Genomic DNA, 20,918 nt, shown 5'->3' with positions numbered 1-20,918 from the left:
TGGAAAAATGGGTTTATCTACTTTCAAGTTTAATCCTGAGGTTACAAGGAGGGAGCTTGCTTGCATGATCATTATGCATGAATATCCTCTTGCAATTGTTGATCATGAGGGATTTAGGAGGTATACAGCTAGCCTTCAACCACTGTTCGACATTCCTTCTCGAAATACTGTTAAAGCCGACATTTTGAAGATTTATGAGATTGAAAAATTCAAGATTATAACACTTTTCAACACAAATACAAGTAGGATTACCTTAACTACGGATATGTGGACATCTTCAAATCAAAATAAAGGCTACATGGCAATCACAGCACATTTCATTGATAATGATTGGAAACTACAGAGTATGCTTATGAGGTATGTTTCTAGTTTTCTAATTTAATGTGTATAGTTATTTTCACTTTTTAGTTATGATACTTTATTTGTTATATTATTAGTTGTGTAATCTTTTATTTCGTTTACATTTTTAGGTTTATTTATGTGCCTTGTCCACACACAGCTTTAGCTCTTTCTAAGGAAATGTTGAAATGTGTTTATGATTGGAATATTGAAAGGAAATTGTCTGCATTGACGGTTGATAATTGTTCTACAAATGATGCACTTGTTAACATCCTTGTAACTAAGCTAGGTTCTTCACATCTTTTGTTAGGTGGGAGTTTATTTCACATGCGTTGCTGTGCTCATATTTTGAATATAATTGTTCAAGATGGATTAAAAGTTATGGGTGACAGAATAGAAAGGGTGAGAGATAGTGTTGCTTATTGGTTGGCCACACCAAAAATGAATGAAACTTTTAGGGAAAATGTGAGGCACTTGGGCATAGATAGTACTAAACAATTGGTGCTTGATTGTAAAAGTTGATGAAATTCCACATATTTGATGCTTAGTGTTGCTTTAGAATACAAGGATGTTTTTATGCGTTTGAAAGAACGAGATGTTCTCTTTACTTGTGCACCTTATGATGATGATTGGGAGTTTGCTTTGTGAAAGGTTGAAGTTGTTTTACAACGCATCAAATAAATTTTCAGGGACAAAGTATCCAACTTCTAATATTTTCTTTCCATTGATGTGTGAAATCAAGTTTGCTTTGCGTAGTTGGATTGAATGTCCTAATGAGATTATTGCAAATATGGCTAAAAGTATGTTGTTAAAATTTGATAAATATTGGGAGGTAGTTCATGGACTAATGGCTATGGCTAATATTCTTGATCCGAGATATAAGTTGGATGTGATGGAGTTTTTTTTCCCTAAATTCTATGAAGACAGTGCTCAACAACAAATGGATAGGGTTATGAAATATTGTAAGGATTTGGTGAAAGGGTATCAAAAGGTTCCTCAAACTACCAATAATGTTCAATATGATTCTGAAATCTCAATAGGGGGTAATTCTGAAGATGAGGTTTTTTTTTTTTTTTTTTTAATTATGGATTTGATGCATATAAAGGTAGAGGTAATTCTGTAGGGGGTTTGAAATAAGAGTTGGACAAATATTTTGAAGAAGAAAATATGCCAAGAAATGATCCTACGTTTAATGTTTTAGTTTGGTGGCAAGGTGTTGGACTTCGTTACCCAACATTGCGAATGATTGCAAGGGATATCTTAGGTGTACTCATTTCTACTGTGGCTTCAGAATCAGTTTTTAGCACTGGTGGTAGGGTTGTCACTCCTCATCGAAGTAGGCTTCACCCGAAAACGTTGGAGGGATTAATGAGTTCTCAAAGTTGGTTGTTGAAAGATGCCAAAGGCCAAGGTAATCAAATTTTATTAAATGACATTTATATATTGTTTTATGATATTGTATATTACATATATATTGTTTATTGTAGCGCCCACTTGGAAAGATGCATATGGTACTATTTACGATGATTGTGGGAATAGTCCAGAAGAACTTGAAGACATTGAGGTATATATATATTAATTAAACTTTATAACTATTCATGTATTGTGAGAAATGTTTGAACAATTAATTAACTTATTTTGTGTTCTTTCAGATTGAAGAAGAAGATTGTGAAGAGTGAAAAATGAATAATCGAAGGCTTTTATTGTATTGCTATTGCATTTTTGTTGAATGTTAGTTCCTATGATATTAAAAAATAGTTGAATGTTAATAGTTGAAAACTATAGTTTTTAAAATAAGACTATTAAGACTTTGGATTTAAATTTTTTTCTATTTTATTTTTAAAAATTGTACTAATTTGAGATTTTGACTATAGGTTGACCGGGGATGGAGATTCCCCGTCCCCGCCAAATTCCCCGTGGAGACAGGGACGGGGAATATTTGTAATTTCCCGCCGGGGACGGGGACAGGGATGGGGACGGGGTCGGGGTAGCGGGGACGGGGTCGGGGAGTAGTCCCCGCCCCCGCCCCCGCCCCGTTGCCATCCATTGATGATCCATTACCCAGTCTGTGTCATACATATTTGAATATATAATTGGTGGGATTATAATAAATTATTTTGAAAATATATATTTTTTAAATGAAAGAGAGGACACATCAACCACCCAATCTATGAGAATCATTGCAATCCTATATGATCTACCGATCTTTGCACTTTTTGAATATTTTAAAATTTAAATAAATATATATATTTTGAACAAACTAATAATTAATTGAGTAAAAGACATTTTTGGTCCTAGACTTGTAGTGGCATGGACAATTTTAGTCATCTTTAAAAAAATCAGACAATTTGTGGACACTTTTATTGTGCCGAGGACAATTTTGGTCCTCCGTCAATATTCTCGTTAGATGTCCCGTTTGAGAGGGGGTAATTGCGTCTTTTCAACATTACTCTCTCTACTTTCTTGAAGCTCGCACCTTATTCACGAGCACTCTTTTTTTCTCAAATCTCACCAGCTGGATCCAGAGAATGCTCTCCGAGCTCAACGCCTCCTCTTCGTCCCCCAATTTCGACGTGCTTTCCCAGCAGTCTTCCTGCAGCGCCGTCATCGGCGATGAGATGATGCTCACTGGCGAGTCTTCCAATATTATCAGCTTTTCCAGCAATAAGCACAACGAAAATGGTAGTAGGAGGATTTACGATGATGATTAGAGAGAATGCTCTCCGAGCTCAACGCCTCCTCTTCGTCCCCCAATTTCGACGTGCTTTCCCAGCAGTCTTCCTGCAGCGCCGTCATCGGCGATGAGATGATGCTCACTGGCGAGTCTTCCAATATTATCAGCTTTTCCAGCAATAAGCACAACGGAAATGGTAGTAGGAGGATTTACGATGATGATTTGAGGGAAATTTCAGGCGGCGCTATTTTCGGTAATAACACTAGGGGGAAAGCATCATTGTCTTCGAAGTCTTATAAAAGAACGAAATCCTCAGCCGAATCTAATTTTAGCGGTGGAGAATCGCTGGCGGAAATTGACGGCGGAGCGGTGGCTACAGAGACTCCTCAATCGGTGATGCTGGTCGATTCTCAAGAAGCCAGCGTTAGGCATGTCCATGCGCTAATGGCTTGCGCCAAGGCCGTCCAGCAGGAAAACTTCAAGCTAGCCGACGCGCTAGTCAAACACATCAGATTCCGGCTTGGGACACGGAAGATAAGGGCTTGAAAGAATATGGGTTTTAAATTAGCTAGCAAATCAGATATGGGTTCAAGTTCATCTAAAATTGCTCACGATTTCTTCCCCTTTGTAGCTTTGAAGATTAGAACAGGTATAGTGGTGTGGGGTATGTGGTATTAAGAGTGTGGTTGGTTGCTTTGTTCTACTTGTTGGGTAATACTGCTGCAGATTACTTTTGTTGTTGTCTCGAAAAGCTCTCGAATTTGTTGAGGTTGCCCCCGACTCTGGGCCGTGTTTGTGACTTGTGTAGTTTTTGGCATGTGGCTTTGTGTGTTACTGAGCAAGTTGTTCAGATTGACAAGAAATGCTTCTTAAGGGATGTTTGTTTCTTCATTTTCGGGATTTTGTCTCTGCTCATGATTCTGATTCTTGGCGAGGTTAGTGTTGGGTTTGCAATGGGTTTTTTCTCCATCTACGTTGTGTATGCCGCCATCTGTGTTGCTGCAAGCGAGATTCTAAGGAAGCATTCCAGGAGATCAAAAGCGGATTGCGTGACTCCATTGCTGCCAGTGACAGGAGGTGATGGAAGCAAATGGGGGAAGAAGGGAAGCTTGAGAAGTTGGATTCTAAAGAGACGGAGGTATGATGAAAAGATGCAAATATCCCCACCCTAACGGGGCATCTAACGGAAAGAATGTCGGAGGATCAAAATTGTCCTCGTCATAATAAGAGTGTCCACAAATTGTCTGTTTTTTTTATGGAAGACTAAAATTGTCCGTGCCACTATAAGTCTAGGACCAAAAATGTCTTTTACTCTAATTAATTGTTGCATCCCATGAGAAGACCCTTTTCCCTTCTTCTTAGATCTTATTATTATTATTTAAACTAATTTCAATAGATTTATTAATCATTTCTTTGGAAATTGACACTTATATGTAATTAGTACCAACCCAGAAAAAAATACTATATTTTTTTTGTGACAGAGTGGCTGGAGCATGATTCTTATACCAAGTCACGAATTTAATTATAATCAATATTTTTTTTAGTTGAGCCATTTACTTCTCATATGTGATTCTTGAATAGGGTATATATGTTTAGTACACTCAGTGGAATTGCGGGTTTTCCAAGCCACCCAAAAAAAATAAAAATAAATAAAGTAACCTTGAAAGTGCAATTAGGTCACTTAAACGAAAAAAAAAAGTGCAATTAGACCATTGAACACCCCAAATATTTACAATTTCACCTGAAAGCAGGTTACGATCAATTTCAACATGTTACCTGCTTATGTGGAAGGTGCGTTGGCATTTTAAATAATTTTTTAATAATAAAATTAAAATTAAAATTTTAAAAAAAATAAATAAATAACTTCGAGGTGGCCTTCCTCCTTCGTCTCCGGTTGGAGATGAAGGCAGATCTCTTCGTCTCTGGTTGGAGACGAAGCGATCTACCTTCGTCTCCTACCGGAGACGAAGACAGCTCCTTCGTCTCCGGAAGGGGGCAGGGGGTGGTGTGAACCATAAATAAAAAATAATTCTCAATATACTAAAAGTACATTATTTGTATACATAAAGTAAATTATTCGAAAATACATTATCTTTTATATATTATTAAATAATATACATTCAGTACACAAATAATGTACTTTTAGTATCTTAAAAATGTATATTACATTCATGGTCCACACAGCTATGTGGACCATGGTCCATACAATAATTTACCTTTATTTATTTTTATTTTATTTTATTTTATTTTATGTTTATTTAAAAAAAAAAAAAAAACATCTTTAGACGAAATAAGTACCCAAATGTTATGCAAAGACTTTATGGTCAAGCGACAGGAAGTGATTCCCTAAGTGGGAGGTTATAGGTTGGAGGTATTGACTCATTAGGTTTCAATATGTTAAGAAAGTATATATGAACAAATATTACGCGTAGTAAAAAAAACAAAAAAAAGTAGCCAAATGTTGGATCCACTTAAGAAGGTTGTTTAGTTCATGTTCATTGGGAAAAGAACGAAGGTACATTTGAAACGCAAAAAGAGTTCTTTTGTATTCATGCGTGTCAGATGGAAAACACTAATTGCATAGGATCCGGTGACAACTAATAACTGTAAACTTGACTGGCCACAAGCATGCATTTATCTTTGATTTACAAAAAGACAAAAAAACTGTAACAATTACTTCTTCCTTTTTTTTTTTTTTTGTTTTTTGACTGTAACAATTACTTTTTTTTTTTTTAAGTTACTGGCTCTATTACATTGTAGTATCTGTTCATATACTTTCTCAACCTACTGAAACACAAAGAACCAATAACGCCTCCACTGAGGCTCGAACTTATAATCTTCCAAATGGAAGTCCAACCCGGATACCATTGGACCACATAGTCCTGATGACTGTAACAATTACTTAAATGCACACTTTTGATGAAATTTATCTTGTGATCGATCTTAATTCATAGAAAATTACAATGCCGTTAATCAACCTAGATTGCCTATATAACTGATCAGTCCAAATCGAGAGTCAATAGGCAGCTTCCTTAGCTCAAAGGGTATTTCGAACTTGAAGTCCTCTGTTATTATTAAACAAACTTTTCAACCAGCGCAGCTTGACTAGAATTACCCCTTACATGAATTTATAGGTTTATATTTATCCTCAACATTAAGCATGCCAACCAATTGTCACATGTTTCAAACCCTAGCCTAGCTAAATATGCACTTGTTGTGCTGCATGTTTTGCAACCCCTCAGTGTATGATCATAAGAACCATGGAAAATTGGCATAAGGCCAGGCAAAATCATTTCTGGTATATTGCTGAATCAAAAGCACATATATAACAACATTGTCAGTGTATGAACACCACACACACACACACATATATGTGTGTGTGTATCCATGCATCTATATATTTCAAGACATGAGGTGTGAACTATCCTTTAGCCGCCAGACCAAAAATAGAGCAGGAAAAAAAAAAAACAAACATAAAATCTAGCAAGAATTATAAGCTACTGATTCTTGAACTTATAATGTTTTCCCTTGGGACCAACAATGGTTGTTGTAGGGCTAGTAGGACCATATATAGAGACCAAGTACCACCATTATCTGCATACATATAATTAAAGTTTCTTTATTCATTTATCTTTTCTATTTTTTTGAGTGATAGGAAAAATCAGTAATCACTACTCGAAAGTATACACTAGATAAATAAATGTTGAATTCTCAACCCCAAGTCCCCCCACACCCCAGCAGAGCATCTAGAATGATGTAAATCATGGGGTTGGCAACCCCAAGTCCCTCGCCAGAGCATTTAGAATGATGTAACTCAGCTGAATACAGATGCTAGACCTTTGCTTACTAGGAGGGATATAAATCATGGTAACTCAGACATTTGCTTACTGTGCACAAGGAGCCCCCTTCACTTTGAGAGGTTGCTTCTACACTGTCGCTGGTGAGACTTGATCCCAGGCCATTGTTTTCAAATTTCACACATGTGACCAACTGAGCTACTCATGTGGGCACCGAGTAAACAGCTTGACTAACTTGGATCGGATGAGGTTATTAGTGGGTTACCCATTTTTTTTTTCTAATTTTTATTGCAGGGTGGGCCGGGTGGGGGTGGTGGCCGGTGGGGTTGCTTTGGCCAACAAGTTATAGTGTAAAGCAAGCAATTCAAGTAGGGTTCTAATTTTGGGCGGTTTCGTGGGACTGCTGAGGTTGTGCTGCGTTCCCTACAACTAACCTTAAGCTGCATGCCATACCCAAAATTTTCAACCTTCTTAATCATATCATCAATCATCATATTTACTGTGTCAGTATCAATAACATACCCATTTCTAATCCCACCATCACTACTTTATAATTATTGGTTTAATTGGCTAGATATTTAGACTTTGATTTTTCTTTTTTTAAAATATAATAATTAAGTACTTAGTTAATATTTTAATCTTATTGGAATTAAGACCCGTATGTAAAATGACAAAAAAGATTACCATTGTTATCTGATTAGTGCATTAGAACTAGATTCATGTAATATGTTTCTCTCCTATTCATATGTAAAAAAAAAAAAAAAAAAAAAAAAAAAAAGTCAAACCAATGACATATAGGGTCGGATTCCAATAAGAATACATCTCTAGGTAAAAAATGTTTATTAATTAATCTCATCCATCCATTTGAGTAGAGAACCCGTAGGGACTTAGCTCAATGGTTCAGTAGACATATTTAAGAGAAGAGACCAACTTTTAAATCTCGGCCGCGGCAGTGTGGAGATTATGCTAAAGTGGGCTCGCAGATCCCTATCACGTTCTCATTTAATTTTATCCTCCTTATATATTTAATATCTACAAGTTTTCCTCGTCACCCAAAAAATTAAATTCTTCTATTACGTATAACTCAAGAACTCTAATTTTATCACGCACAAATTAAAAAAAAAAAAAAGTAATTTAAAAAACCGTCCACAATCAAAACCTTAGAGGAGGAGCAAGATTAATTAGAGAGCTAGTAGAGTGGGGGTGGGGGTTAACTAAACTTGAAAATGACTAGATAAGCAGGTTCTAGAGAAACAGTTTGTTGGGGGGGGGGGGGGGGGGGGGGGGGGGGGGGGGGTTGGAACCTTAACTAGGAATGATAATGACATTTCTCCCTCCACAACCCATGTTGTCTCTTCCCCATTTTTTCCTCAGATGTATGAGACACACAAAATGGTTTGATAATTACTTTACAAGTATTCTTCCATTTTGTCTGTTTCTTGTTCCATTTTTTTTTTAATCTACACAAAAGTAGGCCAATGCTCATCTTCATCTCCTTTGAAGCTGTGCTGTGATAGATACCCATATATATTGGGTGTAAATCACGAGATGTTCCGGGTCTTTCTCCGTCCATTTACAATCTGGGTACGTCCTGACTAATCTCTGCTCGCTCCGGAAGGAGCAGGAGGTGGCCCAAAGAGAGAATTGAACCCTGATTATCTCAAAATTCTTCATCATAAAGAGAGCTCATTTATCACTTGAGCTACCCGTTGGCTGGGTTTGATACCCATATTTTTTGCACTTTTCCTCCCTTTTTTTATTTGCACTTTTTCAAGAAAAAAAATTACAGTTTTTTTTTTTAATTATAATTATTCTTCCAAAAAAATAATTTATAATTATACTATTGGCTGTTGCTTGCATTGGAAGTGGGAGGAGGTAGGCCATGATCACATGAGCCTCAAAAGTGTTGTTCTTCCATCATTGCTAGATAGCTCCATTTCATTTTTATTGTATATCTTCTTCGACTTCTGTGTTGTTAATTCAATTCTTGCATGAATTCTGGAACCATCCTAATGAATCAACCCTACAGGCAATAATTAGTATGTTTTAATTTTCATGAATTTAAATTGTTAAATGCTTATAATATGCTCTTGAAGAGATCTAGGGTGTTTTATCTTAGCTCGAAGAAATAGCACCAGTTGAGTAGGCCAGAATAAAAAATTTTAAGTAGTCAATTTAATAGACACAAAGTGATGTGTCCTAGAAAGAGAGACAGGAGCCACCAGTGGAGAAATGGTAGTAGCCTGAGAGACCGTCCGCTCAGAGTCAACATATTTGTCTTGTGCCATTTGAAAAATCTAGCTGATACCAGCTGAAAACACTGAAACTGTATACAAGAATATATACAAAGGATAATAACTAAGAGATAGAATACAACTAGGACCATAGAGTCCTAACATGTACAGTCTAGTCATTTTTTATACATTTACTATTCAAATACATGAATTAAATTCTCTTTCCCAAAACTTCATATCTTTTTCGTCTATTTAGTCACTAACCATGCCCTCGTTAATTTTTAGCACGTAAGTTCAACCTTATTATCATCATATTCTCTCTTTTTTCTCTTCTTCTAATCTTTACTCTCTCTTTTTTCTCTTCTTCTAATCTTTACTATGAGTATCATTATTATTTTGTTCTCTTTTGGTACTTGAGGAGTGACTAATTAAGTGTGTTGAAAAGATTGTTTGAGATAAATGATTTCCCTTGATTGAATTACATTATATTTATTAGACTAGCAAAGTAGAAAGCTAGGAAAATGGGAAAGGGATAATATTTGTGGCTATGATGATGTGTAATTATGGTGATTCATAGAGGTAAAGGGATGAGGAAAATGATGCATAGAGTGGCATGAGTGACACTAAGCCAATGGGGATGGGGTAAAATATTTATTGGAGGTCCACCAGGCCACAAATTTGATGAGATATTATTTGCCTTTTTACCTTGTATTATAATTATAATAATTAATCAAATAATTGTGATTTGTGGGTTCATGCATTTGGGTAATGTCATTAACAACAAATCTTCTTGTTGAATTTTTAAGCAGATTTTTATGGTATGTTTTTATTGGTAGATATAATGTTGGACGGTTGAGCACTTGAACTTCTTAAAATCATTTCAACACGTTTGTAGTTAGTTTGAGCCCGCATAGAGAGTTCAGTTAGTTCTTGAATGGTAAATGGTAGATAAGAACACATGATCGAGCCTTGGAAACTGCAGTATAATGTAATTAAGTTTCACCTAATTAACTTAAGATTGACCTTTACAGAGTTGATCATTTTAATCTTCCCTCAACTCGAGACTAGTCTTGTATAGATCGGGATTGACTTGACCCATGACCACTTCTATTTGTAGTTAACTTAACCTAAGATTGACCTTTATAGATCTAGTCGTCAAAATCTTCTCTTAACTCGAGACCAATTTGAAATAATTTGGGATTAACTTGACCCGTTGCCACTTCTATTTGTAGTTAACTTAACCTATACTAGCTAAAATTGACTTTTATAGATTTAGTCGTCCTAATCTTCTCTTAATTCGAGACCAATTTGAGATAGTTCGGAATTGATTTGAGTCATATCCACTTCTATAGTTCTATTTGCAGTTGACTTGTTGGGCATCTTTTTCCAGAGCAACAACTGATATTAAACATTTGAACAACAATCCAAAAAAAACATGTAGCCATAGAAGGCTCAAACTCAAAGGGTATGGGAACCAACCGTTATACCTTGCACCACGGCGCACATAGCACTGTGCGTTCCGCGCCTCCCAAAACGATATCGATTTGATAAGTTGTGTAGAGAGTTGACGCGATTATATACATTATGTTATACAATTATGTACATTTTTTATATAATTATGTACATTTTTATACAATTATGTACATTTTTTTATACAATTATGTACATCCAAAATAGAGAATTTATGTGTATGATGCGAGGTTGCAAAACACGTTAGGCAACCCGTAGGCGCCGATTTTTTATTTTTTTAAATGTAAAAAAAAATTTAAAATTTAAAATTATCAAAATTCACTAATAAAACATAAGGTTCTCATCGGTTTTTTCTTACAATTAATTATTTAAGTGGCTATAAAATTGTTTAAAATATTGTTGAAACCATCTAAATGCATAAAAAAACTAAAATTAAGAGCAAAAGAAACATTTTTTGAGAAATTGGTGGGGCAAACCGCCTTTGTTAATATTAATTAATTAATTTATTGGTAAAAGAATTAATAAAGCTTTATTGGTAGCAAAATGTTATATGAAAATTAACTAATATCTATTAATTGGTAATTAATAATAAAAAAAAAATTTATCCGTGCGATGCACGCCTATTGCACGTGCATCGCACGCCTGTTACACGTGCATCGCACAGGTGATTGTGCAATTATTTGCTCGAATTCAAGCAAGGATAACATCAAAAAACATAATCGATACAACTCTGATTGTTGAAAGTTGGCATTGAAATTAAGGTTTAGTGCGTGTACCAAGAACTTGAATACCAACTCTTGCTGACATAAACCAGCTCTTGCTGGTCAAAACCTTTCCAAAAAACTCATCCTTACATCATCAGTGTTGAACTTGAACATGTGATTTTTTTTAATTTTTTTTTGGGAAAACCTTGAGCATGTGAATTATTTACTGTACCAAGAACTTGAATACCAACACCCCCATTGTGAGATGAATTTTTTGAGGATATACAACCTATTAAATCTCATTTCAGGCGATTACTTACAAGTTACAACCCAATACTGATGGAGTTTTATTCAGGAGGAAGATAGAAAAAAAGATACATGAGCTTAAGAAGATTATTCATCTGTTACAGTCTTACAGATCATGATACACAGTGTGGAACTACTCACAAGCTAAGGTAATATTCTTGTGTATGAGAAAAACAATACCGGAGAGACTTACAAGCTTCGTGAGAGGTCGATTCAAGTGAGTTTTGCTTAGCTTCACGTGTTAAACTTGAATACCAGACACCCCCATTGTTGGATTACACCTGCTCGTACAGTAGAAGGTGCTCCAGCCATGGCTGATTCCCCTAATCTTCCTCTTCCCGATGTAAGTTCCATGGGTTTTTATGCTTTCAGTTACTGACCTTGTTTCTTGATTACTATACATTATGCGGGTTTGAATATATACCCAATATGAATCTTTTATGCGTATGAATGTTCCTTGTTACTTCAGGATACTATATGCCTGCAATGTGGTGACCGGGGATACCTTAATGCTTTCGTTTTCTGTATCGAGTGTCTGGAATTTGCTGTGCATCGGTATGCTCCATCATCTATCTACTCTGCTCATACATTTTAGTGAATTTGGAAAATTTGTCCAAAATGGACAACCGAGTCAAAAGTTACGCCTTCGCAAAGTTTTTAACCCTAAAACCCTAAAAAAAATAAAAAATAAAAAATAAAAAAAGTAATCGCCGAACCGGTCGGCTAGGCGGTCGCCTAGCCGCCCGGCCGAGGAGGAGGCCGATTCCGGCTTTCCTTGCGGCGGCCGGGTGGCGCCTAGGCGCGATTTTTGCAACACTGATATTATGTTAAGAGTTTATGTGTATTATGTATTATGTTAGATTATGTGTATTATCTTTTCAAAAAAATGATAAAGTACAAATAAGCCACTGAACTATTTGGAAAACATCAATTAAGCTATCAAACTCAAATAACCCCCAAATAAGCCATTGAACCCCGAAAAAAAAAGAGCAATCAACATTTTTAACAGGTTAACTCCAGATTTTAGCTGATTAGATTGCCAAATGTTTATTGTATTTCTATTTTTTTTATTATAATCCACCACATACTAATATTTTTTAAAGTAATTATAATCAAAATAGTTTTTCTTGTCTAGATCTAATTTATTTATTTATTATTATTATTTTTTAAACATAAGATCCAGTGGAAAAATAAATAAATAAATAAATCAAATCTCGACAAGACAAAACTATTTTGATTCTAATTACTTTAAAATATAATACTATTCAAGTGGATAATATTAATATTGATAATAATAAGAAGAAGAAACGTAAATAAAATAAACATTTGACAATCCAGTAAGCAAAAACCTAGAGTTAACCAGTTAGAAATGTAAATTGTTCTTCTTTCCGGGTTCAATGGCTTATTTGCTCTTTTTTTCCGGGTTCAATGGCTTATTTGATGGTTATTTGAGTTCGATGGCTTAATTGATGTTTCCCAAATAATTCAGTGGCTTATTTGTACTTTATCCCTTTCAAAAAAGAGTATGTGTATTTTGTTGTACAATTATGTATATTCTTTTATACAATTATGTATATTCTAGTATACAATTGTGCGTCCATTGTCACGCCTTCTGTAGATTGGGTAACCATCTTTATCCAGAATTGTCTGACTAACATATTTTTTGGGGAAATACTTTGAACATTTACCATTTACCATGCATGGCGAATTCTTCCTGAGTTGTCCACACGGTCCGTGCAACATAAATTCGCTAACTGCGTCATTATACTCATTGTCAGCATCTGTGTCTGGAATCTCAACAGAAATCAAGGCATCAATTTCCGGTGCAGAATGTGCCCGATTCATTCTTTTCACAAATAGCATTATGTGCACGTGAGGTAGTCCTCTTTTCTGAAATTCAATTGTGTAGATAACTGTGCAGAAAATAAAAATTAAAAAAAAATTATTTTTATACATGGAATTTAGATTTAATTACAACACATTAAAGTATTTATGATAATAAAATACCTCCACATATGTCGCCAAACAGTTTTTCTGTCTTGATCTCTTCAGTCATAGCATCAAGTTTCATCTTAAACACGCGACAAACAATATCGGGTCTATCCTCTGGTTTAAGCCCACGTTGTGCAACATAGCGCTCAATTTCAGGCCACTTCGGGTTGCATGTGAATGTTAAGAATAGATGGGGATAACCGATGTGCCTGCATATTGCCATTGCATCTTGATAGTTTTGAATCATATACTTAGCTCCGCCTGTGAATGATGATGGTAGTATAATTCTTTTTCCCCGAGTTGTGGGATCCAATTCGCCCCTTGTTAAAGCATCGCTCAACCTCTGATAAGCTTCACAACGCAACGCTTTCTGATGAGTTCTAATGTAGACCAAATGTAACACCCCGAAATTTTTTAACTTTTAAGACTTATATAACAAAGGTAAATTCTCATTAATTCCCAAAAATATAATATAAGAGTATGGGGTGCTATGCCACACCTGAGCTAGAGAACTCAGGTGCACAGACTAACTATCTAAAATCCTTTATAATGTCAATACATAAGCATGGCACGCAGGCCGAAAGGGAACTATCTACTCTCTGCTTCCAATCTCTAGCGCGCTCCAATGTCTACTCATCCGTGCCTGAAAGCCAAATATATCTGTTCAGCGAGAGATGCTGGTAACCCACTCCAACGCGTTGAAATACATTATAGATAGATATATATAGATATATGAAAAATCATTTCGAAGCAGGAAGATAAATATTTAAGAGACACTAGCTTTAAAACCAGGAATAGACTCAGCAGATAGGGACAAGCACATCAATCAATAATAAACAGTTATGTAGAGATAGTATCATAAGGAATACGTATTTCAGGTCACCGATCACTTTTCAATTCCAAACACATCATCATCCAATCATTATTCATATCACATAATCATTGATGGCGCCACGGGACCAATCGCATGCCCCGAACATGAGGGTTAATGCTTATAGCATTAACACGGCCCCGCAGCACCCTACCTCAGTACCGTGGTATGAGGGGAGTTGATCGCAACCAACCCTTTGAGAACCGCTGACGAACTCAACGTCGGACCACGATCCGACACACCGCTGACGCACCCAGTCGGTGGACCGCGATCCCCTTTACAAGGGGGGACTTACGACCCTACACACCGTCGATGCGCACAGTCGGTGGACCATAGCGGATCAAGCCCGGCTTACCGCTGAGCTATACTCAGTCGGTGGGCGAAGATCCTCGGAGACTATGGCCCTACACATCGTTGTCCCATCATTCGGTGGATCGCAGCCAGCCGTAGCCCTACACACCGCCTGATTACTCAGGTCAGTGGACTACAGCCTTCCTCGGCTTATTGGTCCTACACACCGTCCTGGCGCGTTCAGGTCCGGTGGGTCATAGCACCGAGGCCCATATTTGGACCTGTAGTCCAAGAAGTGAATCAATTTGGCCTTAGCTACTTCTGAGCCTTAGCTCAGGAACAATCCATTTGGCCTTCAGCCACTTCCGAACCTTTAGTCCGGGAACAATCCATTCGGTCTTCAACCGACTTCCGAACCTTAGTCCGGGAAAGATTATTTGTGGTGTGTGATCTAGGTGCCTCCTATGACCTTATATATATATATTCCCAAGAGTTCTAATTGGAGTCTAAATACTATGGGCTTGCTAATTCTATTCCTTATAGGACTAAGGGGTTGGCTATAGGGATGTGGGCCCATGGACTATGGTGGACCTTTCTTAGTTGATTAATGGGTTTTTAATTCTCTTTTTAGGGTAAGTGATTAAATATTTAGTTAGGGTTAGGGGTCATAACACGGGGTGTTATACAGAAGGCGGTTTGGTCCACTAATTTCTCAAAAAAATGCTTCTTTAGCTCTCAAAAAAATGCTTCTTTAGTTTGTTATGTATTTAGATGGTTTAAACAATCTTTTGAACACTTTTACAACCACTTTCGTAAATAATTTCTAAGAAATAACTATGGAAACCTTATGTTTTATTACTAAATTTTAAAAATTTTTAATTTTTAATTTTATTTTAATTAAAAAAATTAAAAATAAATTAAAAATAAATTAAAAATAAAAAATAAAAAATCGGCGCCTAGGCGCTAGGCGCCCCCTTGGCGCCTAGGGGGCGCCTAGCGTGTTTTGCAACATTGCCTCCGAGTATAGTGGGTTTGCCACGTTTAGTCCTAAACTTTCAAATTGACCATTTGTCGTCCTTCGAGTTTCAAGTTTAACCATTCGTGGTCCAAGTTAACCACCCATGGTCCTTCAAGTTTCAAAATTTAACCAGTGGTAGTCCTCTTGAAAGGACCATGGTTGGTTAAAATTTAATAGTTGAATGACCATTGGTGGTTAACTTGGACCACAAATGGTTAAATTTGAAAGTCGAAGGACCGCAAATGGTCGATTTGAAAGTTTAGGACTAAACGTGGCAAAACTACTATACTCGGAGGACCTCAAATAGTATTAACTCATTGGGTTTTTGTTGAAATGCTTTGCACATTTATGTAAATCAGCATCAGTTTTGATGAATATCATCTCGCCTCCTTCATCTAGGTACGTAAATTCTAAATTTTTTATCACCTGTTCTTGAAGGGTCTCCATGCTTAAACACGGCAGCAAGAATTTGTGATGCACTTTCCCCATGCATAGTGTAACAGTCTCTGTATAAAAGAAAGTAAAATAAAATAAAATAAAAAATTACAAGGCAGAAAAATTAAAAAAGAAAGACTCAAATGAGTCGTACCTCCCTGTCCTGACGTATTTAATATATCAGAGTGAAACTGTGGAGGAAGCAATTCACTAACAACAGCACCGGATGATATAACCGAGGAGCCAGCAAATGGAGGCAATTCACTAACCACAGCAGAAGAGCCAGATGGACCGGATGATATAATGGAAGGGCCTGATAGTTAAGGAAGAAGGACATATGAGCGAAAGTAAAAGAAAGAAAAAAAAATTACAAGGCAGAAAAATTAAAAAAGAAAGACTCAAATGAGTCGTACCTCCCTGTCCTGACGTATTTAATATATCAGAGTGAAACTGTGGAGGAAGCAATTCACTAATGATAGTGTTAATTGCCACGTAAGCGGTAAATAAACTAACACAAGACCAATTAAAGCAAATAAACGTCTTTTATTGATCAAGGTGAAGGTCCTAAGTACAATCTAAATGGTTGTTCTGAGTACCGACTGACTGCGGTCGGGATGCTCTGATAACAACCTGTCGATGGTCCAAAAGTCCCTTCCACTGTTGCTATCGCGGGTATTTATAGCCGTGGAGCCGGAGACACAAGTCCGGCCGCTCGGCATGTCGCCCACGTAGCAACCACGTGTCGTCCTACCGGGTGCCCTGCCTGTCAGCACGTGGCGCTGCCACGTGTCTCTTCTCAACTCTCTCGCCTAAGGGCTACCGCTCGGTGGTCGACGACCACTACAAGAATAAAGACATTTAGTGACAAATCTTTTGTGACACTTCATAATTTAGTCACAAATAATATCCTTTTTGTGACCAAAAAAAATAATTCGACACTATTGTGTGGTGTTCTTGTGATAACGTTTTTTTGGTCATAGATAATATGGTAATTGTGACGAGTAAGTATTTGTTACGAATAAGTTGTCTCTATTACTAGAATAATAGTGTCGTAACATGCGTTGTCACTATTTGTTGTCACTAAATGTATGTTTATTTTTGGCGGCATTATAATTATGGTGGGAATGAATATAATTGTGACTAAAAAACAATGTTGACACAAATTTTGGTACTTTTTGTGACAAATAGTTGTTGGTCACTCTTGTTGATAATATTCTTGACAACATTTTTAGTCAATAAAAATACAATTGATTTGCACCATTAGAAATGAGAAACAATTGTGAGAAGAAATATTGTTGTCACTAATATTGTCATTTTTTCTGATGAAATTGTTACAAATATTTGTGACGCTCTATAATTTCGTAACAAAAATTACTAAATTGTGACAATAACTGTGTTGATTTCTTTTTTGTCACTAATTTATTATAATTGTGATGAGTAATTAGTTATTACAATGACTTGGTCACTATAATTAAATAGATAAATATTGTGTGAGGTTATTTGTAATCAATGTTTGCTAATAAAATTGCATTCAAGTTAGTGTCATGTAATTTGGTGTAAACTACGTATTAAATATTATGGTCACTTAAAATGCAATCAGTTAGTGCCTCTTAAAATGAATGTAATTGTGAAAATACATTTTATAATCACTCATTTTTTTTTTTTTTGTTGTGATAAAAAAAGTTCACCGTACTAACACTTATTTTACTTATTTGATGAGCTTACTTCAACAGTTGCAACATCCAAATTAGACCTATGCAATACCGTGCATAACATTATAATTGTCCTCTAAATTAGAACTTTGAATGGTAAAGCTAAAACTTTCATTTTCCTAACATGGTCCTTCTCATATGCAATACCGTGTATAATTTAGTTTGAATTGGTTGATTGGGTAACAATTTCTCAAAATAAAAATTCAATAGTTTGATTCAAATAGTAATATAATAATTTTTGTATAAGAAGGTTGTATCAAATATATAATATAAAAAATATTATACATAATAAAATATTAATTAATTCGACCAATTAATTGAAACAATCAAAGTATTAGTTTGGTTGATTATGTAACAATTTAAGCACACGGTAATTCAATTTTAAATTAATCAAAGTATTGAAAAAAATTAGTCTTTTTGTTATTTATGTACATTACAAAAAAAAAAACTAATTATTTAAAATATTAAGTATAGATGTATAGTTAAATATTCCTGATTGTTATCTATTTTTTCTTTAGTAATTACTAGTATTTGCACCCGTGCGATGCACGGAATGGATTTGTTGTAATATATTAAGAATATATGAATCGATATATAATTATTTAAATTAGAACATCAAATATTATATAGTGCAATTAAATATATGGTTTGGATCGTTTATATATTTTGATGTTATCATTGCTTGAATTTGTGCAAATAATTGCTCAAATTAATAGCTAATATCTAGATGTACGCATACAGTGCTATAACTTTGAAGATTTTATTTATCATTGTTTAGAATTTTCATAAATTAGGAAAATGTGCCCGTTCTCTAACAACTCAGTTATAGAAATGAATTGGTATGCTTATTCATTTGTATGGAAGATATATTTTTTTGTCTAGATATATAACAATTTATTCATTAAAAAAAAAAAACTTAATATCACCGATTATATTTACACATTATTGAAACCTCTTTGTAGACGACATTGGTAGTGACAACACAATCCTATTCAATTCAATTAGTTATCCTTTTATATTTTCAATCAATTACTGATATCGGATTCATTTTTAGCCAATTATTCTTTTTTATTTTCAGTCAATTAACCAATTACTCCAATTAGAATATCAAATGTAGTGATATTTTTACCTAATTTTCGTTCCATTTTTAATTGATGATGTGGATATTATTATTGAAATATTTCCGTTTCATTTTTAATTTACCTTTACTATTGTTTAAAATATGCATTTACTATTAATAATGTATAATATTATTATTAAAATATTTTTCTCCAATTTTTAATTTTCATTCTATTTTTAATTAAAATGCAATGATCTGGTCATTTCTTCTTCTTTTTTTAGTCAATTATGGAGCATTTTTTTATTTGCAGTCAATTATTAATATTCATTCCTAATAAAATTTTCAATCAATTAGTAATATTATATTCATTTTCAGTCAATTATTTTTTTATTTTCAGTCAATTAGAATATAGATGTATTGATATTTTTACCTAATTTCCGTTACATTTTAATTTGATGATGTAGAATATTATTAATAAAATATTTTCGTTCCATTTTTAATTTACATTTACTATTTTTAAAAATATGCATTCACTCCTTGATGATGTGAAATATTATTATTGAAATATTTTTTTTCTATTTTTAATATTCCTTTACTTCTAAACAAAAAGGAAACAAAAAAAAAAAAAAAACTTTGGACTTCTCACTATTTGCCCACATTGATGGCAAGCAATTATGTTTGTAAACATTTTCAAGAATTCCTCTTTCCAAACATTTTTAATTGAGATTAAAATGATCCCACATCATTCTTTATTTTTTTTTTCTAATTTTAATTTTATTTTGTATATCGTTTTGTTTGGATGATGATGATGATGATTATTATTATTATTATTATTATTATTATTATTATTATTATTATTATTATTATTATTATTGACAATTTTAAAAAATTGAGATTGAAAAATTAACCAAAATTTTAACAAATTCATCATTTTAACAATTTATCTTTAATCAAAACACCAAAAATATTATTTAACTACTTAGTAATTTGCTCAAAACTGCTAAAAACTAAAATAATACATACATTTTGGGTTAATCTTTCCCAACCCACTAATAATAAATAAATAATAAATAATGAATAAATAAATAAAAACTAAAATAAGAAGACAAAGCTAAGGTTTCTTAAATAAGAACCTTTTAACTTCTCAATACTTGCAACATTGATGGACAAACAATTATGTTTGTACCTCTTATATAGAGAAGCTCAAGAGCTTATCTTTTCAAACATTTTCAATGTGGGATCAAAATAATCTCATATCATTTACAAAGGGACGGGCTCCCCTTTGTCTTTTTTTTTTTTTTTTTTTTTTTTTGTTAATTTTAATTTTATTTTATATATAGTTTTATTTGGATTATTATTATTATTATTATTATTATTATTATTATTATTGTTGTTGTTGTTGTTGTTGTTGTTGTTGTTGTTGTTGTTGTTGTTGTTGTAATTTGATTATTTGACAAATTCGACAAAATTTTAACAAATTCAAATGTTTAACATTTTATATTTAATCAAAACACCAAACATATTATTTAATAACTTAGCAATTTGCTCCAAACTGCTAAAAACTAAACCAATACATCTACATTTTGGGTTAATCTTTCCCAAACCCCCTAATAAATTAAAAAAAAAAAAACTAAAATAAGAAGCCACTAAGATAATGTTTATTAAATAAGAGCCTTTTGACTCGTTGGGCTTCGATAGGTGAACAGATATTATATGTAACAGGTCAATCGAATAGTTATGTTATGGAACCGTGTCCACCTTGCAAGGTGGACACAATTCTATGTTAATAATTACTGAACTATATGTTCATAATTATAAAGTTATATATTCATAATCTTTGAACTTCATATTCATAATTATGAACTCTATATTCACAATTACAAAACTATATGTTCATATTTACTTAATTATATGTTCATAATTATAAAGCTATATATTCATAATTTTTGAACTTCATATTCACAATTATTGAATCTCTATATTCATTCATAATTACATAACTATATATTCATAAT

General features: G+C 34.1%; 1 long non-coding RNA gene across 1 annotated transcript; it reads left to right on the top strand.

The window, feature by feature from the left end:
* Positions 1–675: 675 nt before the first annotated feature.
* On the top strand, positions 676–16,173 carry LOC109183751. Its single transcript, XR_002054625.1, has 3 exons — positions 676–751; positions 8,009–8,013; positions 16,163–16,173. It is a non-coding gene; the product is annotated as an uncharacterized LOC109183751 (long non-coding RNA).
* The last annotated feature ends 4,745 nt before the right edge of the window (positions 16,174–20,918 follow it).

The sequence above is a fragment of the Ipomoea nil genome, unplaced genomic scaffold (assembly GCF_001879475.1).
Source record: "Ipomoea nil cultivar Tokyo-kokei standard unplaced genomic scaffold, Asagao_1.1 scaffold1161, whole genome shotgun sequence".
Lineage (NCBI taxonomy): Eukaryota > Viridiplantae > Streptophyta > Magnoliopsida > Solanales > Convolvulaceae > Ipomoea > Ipomoea nil.
Note: the sequence above shows the minus strand (reverse complement) of the source record. Positions and strands in the feature narration are given on the sequence as shown.